A 22146-nucleotide genomic window follows, 5' to 3' on the forward strand; every position below is an offset into this window, starting at 1 on the left:
TATTTGCTTTAGCAGACTCAGTCAAGCGTTGGTGGTATAGTGGTGAGCATAGCTGCCTTCCAAGCAGTTGACCCGTGTTCGATTCCCGGCCAACGCAGTTTTTTCATACTTCCAAATGTTATTGAGCATGTTCTCGGATCAAAAGTTCATTAAAAATGTTCAAAGCTTTGTAAAATTCATGATATCTTCCTATAAAAATTACTTTTGATTCCATCCCTGTCTGAGGTACTCCTTTTATATTGTTTCAGTCATTTCAGTCAAGCCATGGTGTAACATGGCATCTCGTGCATATTTTTAGAACATGTGACCTGACTTACGTACTTGGGAAATATTTGCTTTAGCAGACTCAGTCAAGCGTTGGTGGTATAGTGGTGAGCATAGCTACCTTCTAAGCAGTTGACCCGTGTTCGATTCCCGGCCAATGCAGTTTTTTCATACTTCCAAATGTTGTTGAGCATGTTCTCGGATCAAAAGTTCATTAAAAATGTTCAAAGCTTTGTAAAATTCATCGTATATTCCTATAAAAATTACTTTTGATTCCATCCCTGTCTGAGGTACTCCTTTTATATTGTTTCAATCATTTCAGTCAAGCCATGGTGTAACATGGCATCTCGTGCATATTTTTAGAACATGTGACCTGACTTACGTACGTGGGAAATATTTGCTTTAGCAGACTCAGTCAAGCGTTGGTGGTATAGTGGTGAGCATAGCTGCCTTCCAAGCAGTTGACTTCCAATGCAGTTTTTTCATACTTCCAAATGTTATTGAGCATGTTCTCGGATCAAAAGTTCATTAAAAATGTTCAAAGCTTTGTAAAATGTATGATATCTTCCTATAAAAATTACTTTTGATTCCATCCCTGTCTGAGGTTTTATATTGTTTCAATCATTTCAGTCAAGCCATGGTGTAACATGGCATCCTCGTGCATATTTTTAGAACATGTGACCTGACTTACGTACGTGGGAAATATTTGCTTTAGCAGACTCAGTCAAGCGTTGGTGGTATAGTGGTGAGCATAGCTGCCTTCCAAGCAGTTGATCCGGGTTTGATTCCCAGCCAACGCAGTTTTTTCATACTTCCAAATGTTATTAATCATGTTCTCGGATCAAAAGTTCATTAAAAATGTTCAAAGCTTTATAAAATGTATGATATCTTCCTATAAAAATTACTTTTGATTCCATCCCTGTCTGAGGTTTTATATTGTTTCAATCATTTCAGTCAAGCCATGGTGTAACATGGCATCTCGTGCATATTTTTAGAACATGTGACCTGAATTACGTACGTGGGAAATATTTGCTTTAGCAGACTCAGTCAAGCGTTGGTGGTATAGTGGTGAGCATAGCTGCCTTCCAAGCAGTTGACCCGGGTTCGATACTCGGCCAACGCAGTTTTTTCATACTTCCAAATGTTATTAATCATGTTCTCGGATCAAAAGTTCATTAAAAATGTTCAAATGTTCATGATATCTTCCTATAAAAATTAATTTTGATGCCATCCCTGTCTGAGGTACTCCTTTTATATTGTTTTTAATCATTTCAGTCAAGCCATGGTGTAACATGGCATCTCGTGCATATTTTTAGAACATGTGACCTGACTTACGTACTTGGGAAATATTTGCTTTAGCAGACTCAGTCAAGCGTTGGTGGTATAGTGGTGAGCATAGCTGCCTTCCAAGCAGTTGACTTCCAATGCAGTTTTTTCATACTTCCAAATGTTATTGAGCATGTTCTCGGATCAAAAGTTCATTAAAAATGTTCAAAGCTTTGTAAAATGTATGATATCTTCCTATAAAAATTACTTTTGATTCCATCCCTGTCTGAGGTTTTATATTGTTTCAATCATTTCAGTCAAGCCATGGTGTAACATGGCATCTCGTGCATATTTTTAGAACATGTAACCTGAATTACGTACGTGGGAAATATTTGCTTTAACAGACTCAGTCAAGCGTTGGTGGTATAGTGGTGAGCATAGCTGCCTTCCAAGCAGTTGACCCGGGTTCAATTCCCGGCCAACGCAGTTTTTTCATACTTCCAAATGTTATTAATCATGTTCTCGGATCAAAAGTTCATTAAAAATGTTTAAAGCTTTGTAAAATTCATGATATCTTCCTATAAAAATTAATTTTGATTCCATCCCTGTCTGAGGTACTCCTTTTATATTGTTTCAATCATTTCAGTCAAGCCATGGTGTAACATGGCATCTCGTGCATATTTTTAGAACATGTGACCTAACTTACGTAGTTGGGAAATATTTGCTTTAGCAGACTCAGTCAAGCGTTGGTGGTATAGTGGTGAGCATAGCTGCCTTCCAAGCAGTTGACACGGGTTCGATTCCCGGCCAACGCAGTTTTTTCATACTTCCAAATGTTGTTGAGCATGTTCTCGGATCAAAAGTTCATTAAAAATGTTCAAAGCTTTGTAAAATTCATGGTATATTCCTATAAAAATTACTTTTGATTCCATCCCTGTCTGAGGTTTTATATTGTTTCAATCATTTCAGTCAAGCCATGGTGTAACATGGCATCTCGTGCATATTTTTAGAACATGTGACCTGACTTACGTAGTTGGGAAATATTTGCTTTAGCAGACTCAGTCAAGCATTGGTGGTATAGTGGTGAGCATAGCTGCCTTCCAAGCAGTTGACACGGGTTCGATTCCCGGCCAACGCAGTTTTTTCATACTTCCAAATGTTGTTGAGCATGTTCTCGGATCAAAAGTTCATTAAAAATGTTCAAAGCTTTGTAAAATTCATGATATCTTCCTATAAAAATTACTTTTGATTCCATCCCTGTCTGAGGTACTCCTTTTATATTGTTTCAGTCATTTCAGTCAAGCCATGGTGTAACATGGCATCTCGTGCATATTTTTAGAACATGTGACCTGACTTATGTACTTGGGAAATATTTGCTTTAGCAGACTCAGTCAAGCGTTGGTGGTATAGTGGTGAGCATAGCTGCCTTCCAAGCAGTTGACCCGGGTTCGATTCCCGGCCAATGCAGTTTTTTCATACTTCCAAATGTTGTTGAGCATGTTCTCGGATCAAAAGTTCATTAAAAATGTTCAAAGCTTTGTAAAATTCATCGTATATTCCTATAAAAATTACTTTTGATTCCATCCCTGTCTGAGGTACTCCTTTTATATTGTTTCAATCATTTCAGTCAAGCCATGGTGTAACATGGCATCTCGTGCATATTTTTAGAACATGTGACCTGACTTACGTACTTCGGAAATATTTGCTTTAGCAGACTCAGTCAAGCGTTGGTGGTATAGTGGTGAGCATAGCTGCCTTCCAAGCAGTTGACTTCCAATGCAGTTTTTTCATACTTCCAAATGTTATTGAGCATGTTCTCGGATCAAAAGTTCATTAAAAATGTTCAAAGCTTTGTAAAATTCATGATATCTTCCTATAAAAATTACTTTTGATTCCATCCCTGTCTGAGGTTTTATATTGTTTCAATCATTTCAGTCAAGCCATGGTGTAACATGGCATCTCGTGCATATTTTTAGAACATGTGACCTGACTTACGTACGTGGGAAATATTTGCTTTAGCAGACTCAGTCAAGCGTTGGTGGTATAGTGGTGAGCATAGCTGCCTTCCAAGCAGTTGACCCGGGTTCGATACCCGGCCAACGCAGTTTTTTCATACTTCCAAATGTTATTAATCATGTTCTCGGATCAAAAGTTCATTAAAAATGTTCAAAGCTTTGTAAAATTCATGATATCTTCCTATAAAAATTAATTTTGATTCCATCCCTGTCTGAGGTACTCCTTTTATATTGTTTCAATCATTTCAGTCAAGCCATGGTGTAACATGGCATCTCGTGCATATTTTTAGAACATGTGACCTGACTTACGTAGTTGGGAAATATTTGCTTTAGCAGACTCAGTCAAGCATTGGTGGTATAGTGGTGAGCATAGCTGCCTTCCAAGCAGTTGACACGGGTTCGATTCCCGGCCAACGCAGTTTTTTCATACTTCCAAATGTTGTTGAGCATGTTCTCGGATCAAAAGTTCATTAAAAATGTTCAAAGCTTTGTAAAATTCATGGTATATTCCTATAAAAATTACTTTTGATTCCATCCCTGTCTGAGGTTTTAAATTGTTTCAATCATTTCAGTCAAGCCATGGTGTAACATGGCATCTCGTGCATATTTTTAGAACATGTGACCTGACTTACGTAGTTGGGAAATATTTGCTTTAGCAGACTCAGTCAAGCATTGGTGGTATAGTGGTGAGCATAGCTGCCTTCCAAGCAGTTGACACGGGTTCGATTCCCGGCCAATGCAGTTTTTTCATACTTCCAAATGTTGTTGAGCATGTTCTCGGATCAAAAGTTCATTAAAAATGTTCAAAGCTTTGTAAAATTCATGATATCTTCCCATAAAAATTACTTTTGATTCCATCCCTGTCTGAGGTACTCCTTTTATATTGTTTCAGTCATTTCAGTCAAGCCATGGTGTAACATGGCATCTCGTGCATATTTTTAGAACATGTGACCTGACTTATGTACTTGGGAAATATTTGCTTTAGCAGACTCAGTCAAGCGTTGGTGGTATAGTGGTGAGCATAGCTGCCTTCCAAGCAGTTGACCCGGGTTCGATTCCCGGCCAATGCAGTTTTTTCATACTTCCAAATGTTGTTGAGCATGTTCTCGGATCAAAAGTTCATTAAAAATGTTCAAAGCTTTGTAAAATTCATGGTATATTCCTATAAAAATTACTTTTGATTCCATCCCTGTCTGAGGTTTTAAATTGTTTCAATCATTTCATTTAAGCCATGGTGTAACATGGCATCTCGTGCATATTTTTAGAACATGTGACCTGACTTACGTAGTTGGGAAATATTTGCTTTAGCAGACTCAGTCAAGCATTGGTGGTATAGTGGTGAGCATAGCTGCCTTCCAAGCAGTTGACACGGGTTCGATTCCCGGCCAATGCAGTTTTTTCATACTTCCAAATGTTGTTGAGCATGTTCTCGGATCAAAAGTTCATTAAAAATGTTCAAAGCTTTGTAAAATTCATGATATCTTCCCATAAAAATTACTTTTGATTCCATCCCTGTCTGAGGTACTCCTTTTATATTGTTTCAGTCATTTCAGTCAAGCCATGGTGTAACATGGCATCTCGTGCATATTTTTAGAACATGTGACCTGACTTATGTACTTGGGAAATATTTGCTTTAGCAGACTCAGTCAAGCGTTGGTGGTATAGTGGTGAGCATAGCTGCCTTCCAAGCAGTTGACCCGGGTTCGATTCCCGGCCAATGCAGTTTTTTCATACTTCCAAATGTTGTTGAGCATGTTCTCGGATCAAAAGTTCATTAAAAATGTTCAAAGATTTGTAAAATTCATGGTATATTCCTATAAAAATTACTTTTGATTCCATCCCTGTCTGAGGTTTTATATTGTTTCAATCATTTCAGTCAAGCCATGGTGTAACATGGCATCTCGTGCATATTTTTAGAACATGTGACCTGACTTACGTACTTGGGAAATATTTGCTTTAGCAGACTCAGTCAAGCGTTGGTGGTATAGTGGTGAGCATAGCTGCCTTCCAAGCAGTTGACCCGGGTTCGATTCCCGGCCAATGCAGTTTTTTCATACTTCCAAATGTTGAGCATGTTCTAGGATCAAAAGTTCATTAAAAATGTTCAAATGTTCATGATATCTTCCTATAAAAATTAATTTTGATTCCATCCCTGTCTGAGGTACTCCTTTTATATTGTTTCAATCATTTCAGTCAAGCCATGGTGTAACATGGCATCTCGTGCATATTTTTAGAACATGTGACCTGACTTACGTACTTGGGAAATATTTGCTTTAGCAGACTCAGTCAAGCGTTGGTGGTATAGTGGTGAGCATAGCTGCCTTCCAAGCAGTTGACTTCCAATGCAGTTTTTTCATACTTCCAAATGTTATTGAGCATGTTCTCGGATCAAAAGTTCATTAAAAATGTTCAAAGCTTTGTAAAATGTATGATATCTTCCTATAAAAATTACTTTTGATTCCATCCCTGTCTGAGGTTTTATATTGTTTCAATCATTTCAGTCAAGCCATGGTGTAACATGGCATCTCGTGCATATTTTTAGAACATGTGACCTGACTTACGTACGTGGGAAATATTTGCTTTAGCAGACTCAGTCAAGCGTTGGTGGTATAGTGGGGAGCATAGCTGCCTTCCAAGCAGTTGACCCGGGTTCGATTCCCGGCCAACGCAGTTTTTTCATACTTCCAAATGTTATTAATCATGTTCTCGGATCAAAAGTTCATTAAAAATGTTCAAAGCTTTGTAAAATGTATGATATCTTCCTATAAAAATTACTTTTGATTCCATCCCTGTCTGAGGTTTTATATTGTTTCAATCATTTCAGTCAAGCCATGGTGTAACATGGCATCTCGTGCATATTTTTAGAACATGTGACCTGAATTACGTACGTGGGAAATATTTGCTTTAGCAGACTCAGTCAAGCGTTGGTGGTATAGTGGTGAGCATAGCTGCCTTCCAAGCAATTGACCTGGGTTCGATACCCGGCCAACGCAGTTTTTTCATACTTCCAAATGTTATTAATCATGTTCTCGGATCAAAAGGTCATTAAAAATGTTCAAAGCTTTGTAAAATTCATGATATCTTCCTATAAAAATTAATTTTGATTCCATCCCTGTCTGAGATACTCCTTTTATATTGTTTCAATCATTTCAGTCAAGCCATGGTGTAACATGGCATCTCGTGCATATTTTTAGAACATGTGACCTGACTTACGTAGTTGGGAAATATTTGCTTTAGGAGACTCAGTCAAGCATTGGTGGTATAGTGGTGAGCATAGCTGCCTTCCAAGCAGTTGACACGGGTTCGATTCCCGGCCAACGCAGTTTTTTCATACTTCCAAATGTTGTTGAGCATGTTCTCGGATCAAAAGTTCATTAAAAATGTTCAAAGCTTTGTAAAATTCATGGTATATTCCTATAAAAATTACTTTTGATTCCATCCCTGTCTGAGGTTTTATATTGTTTCAATCATTTCAGTCAAGCCATGGTGTAACATGGCATCTCGTGCATATTTTTAGAACATGTGACCTGACTTACGTAGTTGGGAAATATTTGCTTTAGCAGACTCAGTCAAGCATTGGTGGTATAGTGGTGAGCATAGCTGCCTTCCAAGCAGTTGACACGGGTTCGATTCCCGGCCAACGCAGTTTTTTCATACTTCCAAATGTTGTTGAGCATGTTCTCGGATCAAAAGTTCATTAAAAATGTTCAAAGCTTTGTAAAATTCATGGTATATTCCTATAAAAATTACTTTTGATTCCATGCCTGTCTGAGGTTTTATATTGTTTCAATCATTTCAGTCAAGCCATGGTGTAACATGGCATCTCGTGTATATTTTTAGAACATGTGACCTGACTTACGTACGTGGGAAATATTTGCTTTAGCAGACTCAGTCAAGCGTTGGTGGTATAGTGGGGAGCATAGCTGCCTTCCAAGCAGTTGACCCGGGTTCGATTCCCGGCCAACGCAGTTTTTTCATACTTCCAAATGTTATTAATCATGTTCTCGGATCAAAAGTTCATTAAAAATGTTCAAAGCTTTGTAAAATGTATGATATCTTCCTATAAAAATTACTTTTGATTCCATCCCTGTCTGAGGTTTTATATTGTTTCAATCATTTCAGTCAAGCCATGGTGTAACATGGCATCTCGTGCATATTTTTAGAACATGTGACCTGAATTACGTACGTGGGAAATATTTGCTTTAGCAGACTCAGTCAAGCGTTGGTGGTATAGTGGTGAGCATAGCTGCCTTCCAAGCAATTGACCTGGGTTCGATACCCGGCCAACGCAGTTTTTTCATACTTCCAAATGTTATTAATCATGTTCTCGGATCAAAAGGTCATTAAAAATGTTCAAAGCTTTGTAAAATTCATGATATCTTCCTATAAAAATTAATTTTGATTCCATCCCTGTCTGAGATACTCCTTTTATATTGTTTCAATCATTTCAGTCAAGCCATGGTGTAACATGGCATCTCGTGCATATTTTTAGAACATGTGACCTGACTTACGTAGTTGGGAAATATTTGCTTTAGGAGACTCAGTCAAGCATTGGTGGTATAGTGGTGAGCATAGCTGCCTTCCAAGCAGTTGACACGGGTTCGATTCCCGGCCAACGCAGTTTTTTCATACTTCCAAATGTTGTTGAGCATGTTCTCGGATCAAAAGTTCATTAAAAATGTTCAAAGCTTTGTAAAATTCATGGTATATTCCTATAAAAATTACTTTTGATTCCATCCCTGTCTGAGGTTTTATATTGTTTCAATCATTTCAGTCAAGCCATGGTGTAACATGGCATCTCGTGCATATTTTTAGAACATGTGACCTGACTTACGTAGTTGGGAAATATTTGCTTTAGCAGACTCAGTCAAGCATTGGTGGTATAGTGGTGAGCATAGCTGCCTTCCAAGCAGTTGACACGGGTTCGATTCCCGGCCAACGCAGTTTTTTCATACTTCCAAATGTTGTTGAGCATGTTCTCGGATCAAAAGTTCATTAAAAATGTTCAAAGCTTTGTAAAATTCATGGTATATTCCTATAAAAATTACTTTTGATTCCATGCCTGTCTGAGGTTTTATATTGTTTCAATCATTTCAGTCAAGCCATGGTGTAACATGGCATCTCGTGTATATTTTTAGAACATGTGACCTGACTTACGTACGTGGGAAATATTTGCTTTAGCAGACTCAGTCAAGCGTTGGTGGTATACTGGTGAGCATAGCTGCCTTCCAAGCAGTTGACCCGGGTTCGATTCCCGGCCAACGCAGTTTTTTCATACTTCCAAATGTTATTAATCATGTTCTCGGATCAAAAGTTCATTAAAAATGTTCAAAGCTTTGTAAAATTCATGATATCTTCCTATAAAAATTAATTTTGATTCCATCCCTGTCTGAGGTTTTATATTGTTTCAATCATTTCAGTCAAGCCATGGTGTAACATGGCATCTCGTGCATATTTTTAGAACATGTGACCTGACTTACGTACTTGGGAAATATTTGCTTTAGCAGACTCAGTCAAGCGTTGGTGGTATAGTGGTGAGCATAGCTGCCTTCCAAGCAGTTGACTTCCAATGCAGTTTTTTCATACTTCCAAATGTTATTGAGCATGTTCTCGGATCAAAAGTTCATTAAAAATGTTCAAAGCTTTGTAAAATGTATGATATCTTCCTATAAAAATTACTTTTGATTCCATCCCTGTCTGAGGTTTTATATTGTTTCAATCATTTCAGTCAAGCCATGGTGTAACATGGCATCTCGTGCATATTTTTAGAACATGTGACCTGACTTACGTACGTGGGAAATATTTGCTTTAGCAGACTCAGTCAAGCGTTGGTGGTATAGTGGTGAGCATAGCTGCCTTCCAAGCAGTTGATCCGGGTTCGATTCCCGACCAACGCAGTGTTTTCATACTTCCAAATGTTATTAATCATGTTCTCGGATCAAAAGTTCATTAAAAATGTTCAAAGCTTTGTAAAATGTATGATATCTTCCTATAAAAATTACTTTTGATTCCATCCCTGTCTGAGGTTTTATATTGTTTCAATCATTTCAGTCAAGCCATGGTGTAACATGGCATCTCGTGCATATTTTTAGAACATGTGACCTGAATTACGTACGTGGGAAATATTTGCTTTAGCAGACTCAGTCAAGCGTTGGTGGTATAGTGGTGAGCATAGCTGCCTTCCAAGCAGTTGACCCGGGTTCGATACCCGGCCAACGCAGTTTTTTCATACTTCCAAATGTTATTAATCATGTTCTCGGATCAAAAGTTCATTAAAAATGTTCAAAGCTTTGTAAAATTCATGATATCTTCCTATAAAAATTAATTTTGATTCCATCCCTGTCTGAGGTACTCCTTTTATATTGTTTCAATCATTTCAGTCAAGCCATGGTGTAACATGGCATCTCGTGCATATTTTTAGAACATGTGACCTGACTTACGTAGTTGGGAAATATTTGCTTTAGCAGACTCAGTCAAGCATTGGTGGTATAGTGGTGAGCATAGCTGCCTTCCAAGCAGTTGACACGGGTTCGATTCCCGGCCAACGCAGTTTTTTCATACTTCCAAATGTTGTTGAGCATGTTCTCGGATCAAAAGTTCATTAAAAATGTTCAAAGCTTTGTAAAATTCATGGTATATTCCTATAAAAATTACTTTTGATTCCATCCCTGTCTGAGGTTTTATATTGTTTCAATCATTTCAGTCAAGCCATGGTGTAACATGGCATCTCGTGCATATTTTTAGAACATGTGACCTGACTTATGTACTTGGGAAATATTTGCTTTAGCAGACTCAGTCAAGCGTTGGTGGTATAGTGGTGAGCATAGCTGCCTTCCAAGCAGTTGACCCGGGTTCGGTTCCCGGCCAATGCAGTTTTTTCATACTTCCAAATGTTGTTGAGCATGTTCTCGGATCAAAAGTTCATTAAAAATGTTCAAAGCTTTGTAAAATTCATCGTATATTCCTATAAAAATTACTTTTGATTCCATCCCTGTCTGAGGTACTCCTTTTATATTGTTTCAATCATTTCAGTCAAGCCATGGTGTAACATGGCATCTCGTGCATATTTTTAGAACATGTGACCTGACTTACGTACTTGGGAAATATTTGCTTTAGCAGACTCAGTCAAGCATTGGTGGTATAGTGGTGAGCATAGCTGCCTTCCAAGCAGTTGACACGGGTTCGATTCCCGGCCAACGCAGTTTTTTCATACTTCCAAATGTTGTTGAGCATGTTCTCGGATCAAAAGTTCATTAAAAATGTTCAAAGCTTTGTAAAATTCATGGGATATTCCTATAAAAATTACTTTTGATTCCATCCCTGTCTGAGGTTTTATATTGTTTCAATCATTTCAGTCAAGCCATGGTGTAACATGGCATCTCGTGCATATTTTTAGAACATGTGACCTGACTTACGTACGTGGGAAATATTTGCTTTAGCAGACTCAGTCAAGCATTGGTGGTATAGTGGTGAGCATAGCTGCCTTCCAAGCAGTTGACACGGGTTCGATTCCCAGCCAACGCAGTTTTTTCATACTTCCAAATGATGTTGAGCATGTTCTCGGATCAAAAGTTCATTAAAAATGTTCAAAGCTTTGTAAAATTCATGGTATATTCCTATAAAAATTACTTTTGATTCCATCCCTGTCTGAGGTTTTATATTGTTTCAATCATTTCAGTCAAGCCATGGTGTAACATGGCATCTCGTGCATATTTTTAGAACATGTGACCTGACTTACGTAGTTGGAAAATATTTGCTTTAGCAGACTCAGTCAAGCATTGGTGGTATAGTGGTGAGCATAGCTGCCTTCCAAGCAGTTGACACGGGTTCGATTCCCGGCCAACGCAGTTTTTTCATACTTCCAAATGATGTTGAGCATGTTCTCGGATCAAAAGTTCATTAAAAATGTTCAAAGCTTTGTAAAATTCATGATATCTTCCCATAAAAATTACTTTTGATTCCATTCCTGTCTGAGGTACTCCTTTTATATTGTTTCAGTCATTTCAGTCAAGCCATGGTGTAACATGGCATCTCGTGCATATTTTTAGAACATGTGACCTGACTTATGTACTTGGGAAATATTTGCTTTAGCAGACTCAGTCAAGCGTTGGTGGTATAGTGGTGAGCATAGCTGCCTTCCAAGCAGTTGACCCGGGTTCGATTCCCGGCCAATGCAGTTTTTTCATACTTCCAAATGTTGTTGAGCATGTTCTCGGATCAAAAGTTCATTAAAAATGTTCAAAGCTTTGTAAAATTCATCGTATATTCCTATAAAAATTACTTTTGATTCCATCCCTCTCTGAGGTACTCCTTTTATATTGTTTCAATCATTTCAGTCAAGCCATGGTGTAACATGGCATCTCGTGCATATTTTTAGAACATGTGACCTGACTTACGTACTTGGGAAATATTTGCTTTAGCAGACTCAGTCAAGCATTGGTGGTATAGTGGTGAGCATAGCTGCCTTCCAAGCAGTTGACACGGGTTCGATTCCCGGCCAACGCAGTTTTTTCATACTTCCAAATGTTGTTGAGCATGTTCTCGGATCAAAAGTTCATTAAAAATGTTCAAAGCTTTGTAAAATTCATGGTATATTCCTATAAAAATTACTTTTGATTCCATCCCTGTCTGAGGTTTTATATTGTTTCAATCATTTCAGTCAAGCCATCGTGTAACATGGCATCTCGTGCATATTTTTAGAACATGTGACCTGACTTACGTACGTGGGAAATATTTGCTTTAGCAGACTCAGTCAAGCGTTGGTGGTATAGTGGGGAGCATAGCTGCCTTCCAAGCAGTTGACCCGGGTTCGATTCCCGGCCAACGCAGTTTTTTCATACTTCCAAATGTTATTAATCATGTTCTCGGATCAAAAGTTCATTAAAAATGTTCAAAGCTTTGTAAAATGTATGATATCTTCCTATAAAAATTACTTTTGATTCCATCCCTGTCTGAGGTTTTATATTGTTTCAATCATTTCAGTCAAGCCATGGTGTAACATGGCATCTCGTGCATATTTTTAGAACATGTGACCTGACTTACGTACGTGGGAAATATTTGCTTTAGCAGACTCAGTCAAGCATTGGTGGTATAGTGGTGAGCATAGCTGCCTTCCAAGCAGTTGACACGGGTTCGATTCCCAGCCAACGCAGTTTTTTCATACTTCCAAATGATGTTGAGCATGTTCTCGGATCAAAAGTTCATTAAAAATGTTCAAAGCTTTGTAAAATTCATGGTATATTCCTATAAAAATTACTTTTGATTCCATCCCTGTCTGAGGTTTTATATTGTTTCAATCATTTCAGTCAAGCCATGGTGTAACATGGCATCTCGTGCATATTTTTAGAACATGTGACCTGACTTACGTAGTTGGAAAATATTTGCTTTAGCAGACTCAGTCAAGCATTGGTGGTATAGTGGTGAGCATAGCTGCCTTCCAAGCAGTTGACACGGGTTCGATTCCCGGCCAACGCAGTTTTTTCATACTTCCAAATGATGTTGAGCATGTTCTCGGATCAAAAGTTCATTAAAAATGTTCAAAGCTTTGTAAAATTCATGATATCTTCCCATAAAAATTACTTTTGATTCCATTCCTGTCTGAGGTACTCCTTTTATATTGTTTCAGTCATTTCAGTCAAGCCATGGTGTAACATGGCATCTCGTGCATATTTTTAGAACATGTGACCTGACTTATGTACTTGGGAAATATTTGCTTTAGCAGACTCAGTCAAGCGTTGGTGGTATAGTGGTGAGCATAGCTGCCTTCCAAGCAGTTGACCCGGGTTCGATTCCCGGCCAATGCAGTTTTTTCATACTTCCAAATGTTGTTGAGCATGTTCTCGGATCAAAAGTTCATTAAAAATGTTCAAAGCTTTGTAAAATTCATCGTATATTCCTATAAAAATTACTTTTGATTCCATCCCTCTCTGAGGTACTCCTTTTATATTGTTTCAATCATTTCAGTCAAGCCATGGTGTAACATGGCATCTCGTGCATATTTTTAGAACATGTGACCTGACTTACGTACTTGGGAAATATTTGCTTTAGCAGACTCAGTCAAGCATTGGTGGTATAGTGGTGAGCATAGCTGCCTTCCAAGCAGTTGACACGGGTTCGATTCCCGGCCAACGCAGTTTTTTCATACTTCCAAATGTTGTTGAGCATGTTCTCGGATCAAAAGTTCATTAAAAATGTTCAAAGCTTTGTAAAATTCATGGTATATTCCTATAAAAATTACTTTTGATTCCATCCCTGTCTGAGGTTTTATATTGTTTCAATCATTTCAGTCAAGCCATCGTGTAACATGGCATCTCGTGCATATTTTTAGAACATGTGACCTGACTTACGTACGTGGGAAATATTTGCTTTAGCAGACTCAGTCAAGCGTTGGTGGTATAGTGGGGAGCATAGCTGCCTTCCAAGCAGTTGACCCGGGTTCGATTCCCGGCCAACGCAGTTTTTTCATACTTCCAAATGTTATTAATCATGTTCTCGGATCAAAAGTTCATTAAAAATGTTCAAAGCTTTGTAAAATGTATGATATCTTCCTATAAAAATTACTTTTGATTCCATCCCTGTCTGAGGTTTTATATTGTTTCAATCATTTCAGTCAAGCCATGGTGTAACATGGCATCTCGTGCATATTTTTAGAACATGTGACCTGACTTACGTACGTGGGAAATATTTGCTTTAGCAGACTCAGTCAAGCATTGGTGGTATAGTGGTGAGCATAGCTGCCTTCCAAGCAGTTGACACGGGTTCGATTCCCAGCCAACGCAGTTTTTTCATACTTCCAAATGATGTTGAGCATGTTCTCGGATCAAAAGTTCATTAAAAATGTTCAAAGCTTTGTAAAATTCATGGTATATTCCTATAAAAATTACTTTTGATTCCATCCCTGTCTGAGGTTTTATATTGTTTCAATCATTTCAGTCAAGCCATGGTGTAACATGGCATCTCGTGCATATTTTTAGAACATGTGACCTGACTTACGTAGTTGGAAAATATTTGCTTTAGCAGACTCAGTCAAGCATTGGTGGTATAGTGGTGAGCATAGCTGCCTTCCAAGCAGTTGACACGGGTTCGATTCCCGGCCAACGCAGTTTTTTCATACTTCCAAATGATGTTGAGCATGTTCTCGGATCAAAAGTTCATTAAAAATGTTCAAAGCTTTGTAAAATTCATGATATCTTCCCATAAAAATTACTTTTGATTCCATTCCTGTCTGAGGTACTCCTTTTATATTGTTTCAGTCATTTCAGTCAAGCCATGGTGTAACATGGCATCTCGTGCATATTTTTAGAACATGTGACCTGACTTATGTACTTGGGAAATATTTGCTTTAGCAGACTCAGTCAAGCGTTGGTGGTATAGTGGTGAGCATAGCTGCCTTCCAAGCAGTTGACCCGGGTTCGATTCCCGGCCAATGCAGTTTTTTCATACTTCCAAATGTTGTTGAGCATGTTCTCGGATCAAAAGTTCATTAAAAATGTTCAAAGCTTTGTAAAATTCATCGTATATTCCTATAAAAATTACTTTTGATTCCATCCCTCTCTGAGGTACTCCTTTTATATTGTTTCAATCATTTCAGTCAAGCCATGGTGTAACATGGCATCTCGTGCATATTTTTAGAACATGTGACCTGACTTACGTACTTGGGAAATATTTGCTTTAGCAGACTCAGTCAAGCATTGGTGGTATAGTGGTGAGCATAGCTGCCTTCCAAGCAGTTGACACGGGTTCGATTCCCGGCCAACGCAGTTTTTTCATACTTCCAAATGATGTTGAGCATGTTCTCGGATCAAAAGTTCATTAAAAATGTTCAAAGCTTTGTAAAATTCATGATATCTTCCCATAAAAATTACTTTTGATTCCATTCCTGTCTGAGGTACTCCTTTTATATTGTTTCAGTCATTTCAGTCAAGCCATGGTGTAACATGGCATCTCGTGCATATTTTTAGAACATGTGACCTGACTTATGTACTTGGGAAATATTTGCTTTAGCAGACTCAGTCAAGCGTTGGTGGTATAGTGGTGAGCATAGCTGCCTTCCAAGCAGTTGACCCGGGTTCGATTCCCGGCCAATGCAGTTTTTTCATACTTCCAAATGTTGTTGAGCATGTTCTCGGATCAAAAGTTCATTAAAAATGTTCAAAGCTTTGTAAAATTCATCGTATATTCCTATAAAAATTACTTTTGATTCCATCCCTCTCTGAGGTACTCCTTTTATATTGTTTCAATCATTTCAGTCAAGCCATGGTGTAACATGGCATCTCGTGCATATTTTTAGAACATGTGACCTGACTTACGTACTTGGGAAATATTTGCTTTAGCAGACTCAGTCAAGCATTGGTGGTATAGTGGTGAGCATAGCTGCCTTCCAAGCAGTTGACACGGGTTCGATTCCCGGCCAACGCAGTTTTTTCATACTTCCAAATGTTGTTGAGCATGTTCTCGGATCAAAAGTTCATTAAAAATGTTCAAAGCTTTGTAAAATTCATGGTATATTCCTATAAAAATTACTTTTGATTCCATCCCTGTCTGAGGTTTTATATTGTTTCAATCATTTCAGTCAAGCCATCGTGTAACATGGCATCTCGTGCATATTTTTAGAACATGTGACCTGACTTACGTACGTGGGAAATATTTGCTTTAGCAGACTCAGTCAAGCGTTGGTGGTATAGTGGGGAGCATAGCTGCCTTCCAAGCAGTTGACCCGGGTTCGATTCCCGGCCAACGCAGTTTTTTCATACTTCCAAATGTTATTAATCATGTTCTCGGATCAAAAGTTCATTAAAAATGTTCAAAGCTTTGTAAAATGTATGATATCTTCCTATAAAAATTACTTTTGATTCCATCCCTGTCTGAGGTTTTATATTGTTTCAATCATTTCAGTCAAGCCATGGTGTAACATGGCATCTCGTGCATATTTTTAGAACATGTGACCTGACTTTCGTACGTGGGAAATATTTGCTTTAGCAGACTCAGTCAAGCATTGGTGGTATAGTGGTGAGCATAGCTGCCTTCCAAGCAGTTGACACGGGTTCGATTCCCAGCCAACGCAGTTTTTTCATACTTCCAAATGATGTTGAGCATGTTCTCGGATCAAAAGTTCATTAAAAATGTTCAAAGCTTTGTAAAATTCATGGTATATTCCTATAAAAATTACTTTTGATTCCATCCCTGTCTGAGGTTTTATATTGTTTCAATCATTTCAGTCAAGCCATGGTGTAACATGGCATCTCGTGCATATTTTTAGAACATGTGACCTGACTTACGTAGTTGGAAAATATTTGCTTTAGCAGACTCAGTCAAGCATTGGTGGTATAGTGGTGAGCATAGCTGCCTTCCAAGCAGTTGACACGGGTTCGATTCCCGGCCAACGCAGTTTTTTCATACTTCCAAATGATGTTGAGCATGTTCTCGGATCAAAAGTTCATTAAAAATGTTCAAAGCTTTGTAAAATTCATGATATCTTCCCATAAAAATTACTTTTGATTCCATTCCTGTCTGAGGTACTCCTTTTATATTGTTTCAGTCATTTCAGTCAAGCCATGGTGTAACATGGCATCTCGTGCATATTTTTAGAACATGTGACCTGACTTATGTACTTGGGAAATATTTGCTTTAGCAGACTCAGTCAAGCGTTGGTGGTATAGTGGTGAGCATAGCTGCCTTCCAAGCAGTTGACCCGGGTTCGATTCCCGGCCAATGCAGTTTTTTCATACTTCCAAATGTTGTTGAGCATGTTCTCGGATCAAAAGTTCATTAAAAATGTTCAAAGCTTTGTAAAATTCATCGTATATTCCTATAAAAATTACTTTTGATTCCATCCCTCTCTGAGGTACTCCTTTTATATTGTTTCAATCATTTCAGTCAAGCCATGGTGTAACATGGCATCTCGTGCATATTTTTAGAACATGTGACCTGACTTACGTACTTGGGAAATATTTGCTTTAGCAGACTCAGTCAAGCATTGGTGGTATAGTGGTGAGCATAGCTGCCTTCCAAGCAGTTGACACGGGTTCGATTCCCGGCCAACGCAGTTTTTTCATACTTCCAAATGTTGTTGAGCATGTTCTCGGATCAAAAGTTCATTAAAAATGTTCAAAGCTTTGTAAAATTCATGGTATATTCCTATAAAAATTACTTTTGATTCCATCCCTGTCTGAGGTTTTATATTGTTTCAATCATTTCAGTCAAGCCATCGTGTAACATGGCATCTCGTGCATATTTTTAGAACATGTGACCTGACTTACGTACGTGGGAAATATTTGCTTTAGCAGACTCAGTCAAGCGTTGGTGGTATAGTGGGGAGCATAGCTGCCTTCCAAGCAGTTGACCCGGGTTCGATTCCCGGCCAACGCAGTTTTTTCATACTTCCAAATGTTATTAATCATGTTCTCGGATCAAAAGTTCATTAAAAATGTTCAAAGCTTTGTAAAATGTATGATATCTTCCTATAAAAATTACTTTTGATTCCATCCCTGTCTGAGGTTTTATATTGTTTCAATCATTTCAGTCAAGCCATGGTGTAACATGGCATCTCGTGCATATTTTTAGAACATGTGACCTGAATTACGTACGTGGGAAATATTTGCTTTAGCAGACTCAGTCAAGCGTTGGTGGTATAGTGGTGAGCATAGCTGCCTTCCAAGCAGTTGACCCGGGTTCGATTCCCGGCCAACGCAGTTTTTTCATACTTCCAAATGTTATTAATCATGTTCTCGGATCAAAAGTTCATTAAAAATGTTCAAAGCTTTGTAAAATTCATGATATCTTCCCATAAAAATTACTTTTGATTCCATTCCTGTCTGAGGTACTCCTTTTATATTGTTTCAGTCATTTCAGTCAAGCCATGGTGTAACATGGCATCTCGTGCATATTTTTAGAACATGTGACCTGACTTATGTACTTGGGAAATATTTGCTTTAGCAGACTCAGTCAAGCGTTGGTGGTATAGTGGTGAGCATAGCTGCCTTCCAAGCAGTTGACCCGGGTTCGATTCCCGGCCAATGCAGTTTTTTCATACTTCCAAATGTTGTTGAGCATGTTCTCGGATCAAAAGTTCATTAAAAATGTTCAAAGCTTTGTAAAATTCATCGTATATTCCTATAAAAATTACTTTTGATTCCATCCCTCTCTGAGGTACTCCTTTTATATTGTTTCAATCATTTCAGTCAAGCCATGGTGTAACATGGCATCTCGTGCATATTTTTAGAACATGTGACCTGACTTACGTACTTGGGAAATATTTGCTTTAGCAGACTCAGTCAAGCATTGGTGGTATAGTGGTGAGCATAGCTGCCTTCCAAGCAGTTGACACGGGTTCGATTCCCGGCCAACGCAGTTCTTTCATACTTCCAAATGTTGTTGAGCATGTTCTCGGATCAAAAGTTCATTAAAAATGTTCAAAGCTTTGTAAAATTCATGGTATATTCCTATAAAAATTACTTTTGATTCCATCCCTGTCTGAGGTTTTATATTGTTTCAATCATTTCAGTCAAGCCATCGTGTAACATGGCATCTCGTGCATATTTTTAGAACATGTGACCTGACTTACGTACGTGGGAAATATTTGCTTTAGCAGACTCAGTCAAGCGTTGGTGGTATAGTGGGGAGCATAGCTGCCTTCCAAGCAGTTGACCCGGGTTCGTTTCCCGGCCAACGCAGTTTTTTCATACTTCCAAATGTTATTAATCATGTTCTCGGATCAAAAGTTCATTAAAAATGTTCAAAGCTTTGTAAAATGTATGATATCTTCCTATAAAAATTACTTTTGATTCCATCCCTGTCTGAGGTTTTATATTGTTTCAATCATTTCAGTCAAGCCATGGTGTAACATGGCATCTCGTGCATATTTTTAGAACATGTGACCTGAATTACGTACGTGGGAAATATTTGCTTTAGCAGACTCAGTCAAGCGTTGGTGGTATAGTGGTGAGCATAGCTGCCTTCCAAGCAGTTGACCCGGGTTCGATTCCCGGCCAACGCAGTTTTTTCATACTTCCAAATGTTATTAATCATGTTCTCGGATCAAAAGTTCATTAAAAATGTTCAAAGCTTTGTAAAATTCATGATATCTTCCTATAAAAATTAATTTTGATTCCATCCCTGTCTGAGGTTTTATATTGTTTCAATCATTTCAGTCAAGCCATGGTGTAACATGGCATCTCGTGCATATTTTTAGAACATGTGACCTGACTTACGTACTTGGGAAATATTTGCTTTAGCAGACTCAGTCAAGCGTTGGTGGTATAGTGGTGAGCATAGCTGCCTTCCAAGCAGTTGACTTCCAATGCAGTTTTTTCATACTTCCAAATGTTATTGAGCATGTTCTCGGATCAAAAGTTCATTAAAAATGTTCAAAGCTTTGTAAAATGTATGATATCTTCCTATAAAAATTACTTTTGATTCCATCCCTGTCTGAGGTTTTATATTGTTTCAATCATTTCAGTCAAGCCATGGTGTAACATGGCATCTCGTGCATATTTTTAGAACATGTGACCTGACTTACGTACGTGGGAAATATTTGCTTTAGCAGACTCAGTCAAGCGTTGGTGGTATAGTGGTGAGCATAGCTGCCTTCCAAGCAGTTGATCCGGGTTCGATTCCCGACCAACGCAGTGTTTTCATACTTCCAAATGTTATTAATCATGTTCTCGGATCAAAAGTTCATTAAAAATGTTCAAAGCTTTGTAAAATGTATGATATCTTCCTATAAAAATTACTTTTGATTCCATCCCTGTCTGAGGTTTTATATTGTTTCAATCATTTCAGTCAAGCCATGGTGTAACATGGCATCTCGTGCATATTTTTAGAACATGTGACCTGAATTACGTACGTGGGAAATATTTGCTTTAGCAGACTCAGTCAAGCGTTGGTGGTATAGTGGTGAGCATAGCTGCCTTCCAAGCAGTTGACCCGGGTTCGATACCCGGCCAACGCAGTTTTTTCATACTTCCAAATGTTATTAATCATGTTCTCGGATCAAAAGTTCATTAAAAATGTTCAAAGCTTTGTAAAATTCATGATATCTTCCTATAAAAATTAATTTTGATTCCATCCCTGTCTGAGGTACTCCTTTTATATTGTTTCAATCATTTCAGTCAAGCCATGGTGTAACATGGCATCTCGTGCATATTTTTAGAACATGTGACCTGACTTACGTAGTTGGGAAATATTTGCTTTAGCAGACTCAGTCAAGCATTGGTGGTATAGTGGAGAGCATAGCTGCCTTCCAATCAGTTGACACGGGTTCGATTCCCGGCCAACGCAGTTTTTTCATACTTCCAAATGTTGTTGAGCATGTTCTCGGATCAAAAGTTCATTAAAAATGTTCAAAGCTTTGTAAAATTCATGGTATATTCCTATAAAAATTACTTTTGATTCCATCCCTGTCTGAGGTTTTATATTGTTTCAATCATTTCAGTCAAGCCATGGTGTAACATGGCATCTCGTGCATATTTTTAGAACATGTGACCTGACTTACGTAGTTGGGAAATATTTGCTTTAGCAGACTCAGTCAAGCATTGGTGGTATAGTGGTGAGCATAGCTGCCTTCCAAGCAGTTGACATGGGTTCGATTCCCGGCCAACGCAGTTTTTTCATACTTCCAAATGATGTTGAGCATGTTCTCGGATCAAAAGTTCATTAAAAATGTTCAAAGCTTTGTAAAATTCATGATATCTTCCCATAAAAATTACTTTTGATTCCATTCCTGTCTGAGGTACTCCTTTTATATTGTTTCAGTCATTTCAGTCAAGCCATGGTGTAACATGGCATCTCGTGCATATTTTTAGAACATGTGACCTGACTTATGTACTTGGGAAATATTTGCTTTAGCAGACTCAGTCAAGCGTTGGTGGTATAGTGGTGAGCATAGCTGCCTTCCAAGCAGTTGACCCGGGTTCGATTCCCGGCCAATGCAGTTTTTTCATACTTCCAAATGTTGTTGAGCATGTTCTCGGATCAAAAGTTCATTAAAAATGTTCAAAGCTTTGTAAAATTCATCGTATATTCCTATAAAAATTACTTTTGATTCCATCCCTGTCTGAGGTACTCCTTTTATATTGTTTCAATCATTTCAGTCAAGCCATGGTGTAACATGGCATCTCGTGCATATTTTTAGAACATGTGACCTGACTTACGTACTTGGGAAATATTTGCTTTAGCAGACTCAGTCAAGCATTGGTGGTATAGTGGTGAGCATAGCTGCCTTCCAAGCAGTTGACATGGGTTCGATTCCCGGCCAACGCAGTTTTTTCATACTTCCAAATGTTGTTGAGCATGTTCTCGGATCAAAAGTTCATTAAAAATGTTCAAAGCTTTGTAAAATTCATGGTATATTCCTATAAAAATTACTTTTGATTCCATCCCTGTCTGAGGTTTTATATTGTTTCAATCATTTCAGTCAAGCCATGGTGTAACATGGCATCTCGTGCATATTTTTAGAACATGTGACCTGACTTACGTAGTTGGGAAATATTTGCTTTAGCAGACTCAGTCAAGCATTGGTGGTATAGTGGTGAGCATAGCTGCCTTCCAAGCAGTTGACACGGGTTCGATTCCCGGCCAACGCAGTTTTTTCATACTTCCAAAT

General features: G+C 38.3%; 1 non-coding gene across 1 annotated transcript; it reads left to right on the plus strand.

Annotated features, from left to right (window-relative positions):
* Positions 1–354: 354 nt before the first annotated feature.
* On the plus strand, positions 355–426 carry TRNAR-UCU (transfer RNA arginine (anticodon UCU)). The gene has a single exon. It is a non-coding gene; the product is annotated as a tRNA-Arg (tRNA).
* Positions 427–22146: the final 21720 nt, after the last annotated feature.

The sequence above is a fragment of the Crinia signifera genome, unplaced genomic scaffold (assembly GCF_055691185.1).
Source record: "Crinia signifera unplaced genomic scaffold, ASM5569118v1 HAP2_SCAFFOLD_103, whole genome shotgun sequence".
Lineage (NCBI taxonomy): Eukaryota > Metazoa > Chordata > Amphibia > Anura > Myobatrachidae > Crinia > Crinia signifera.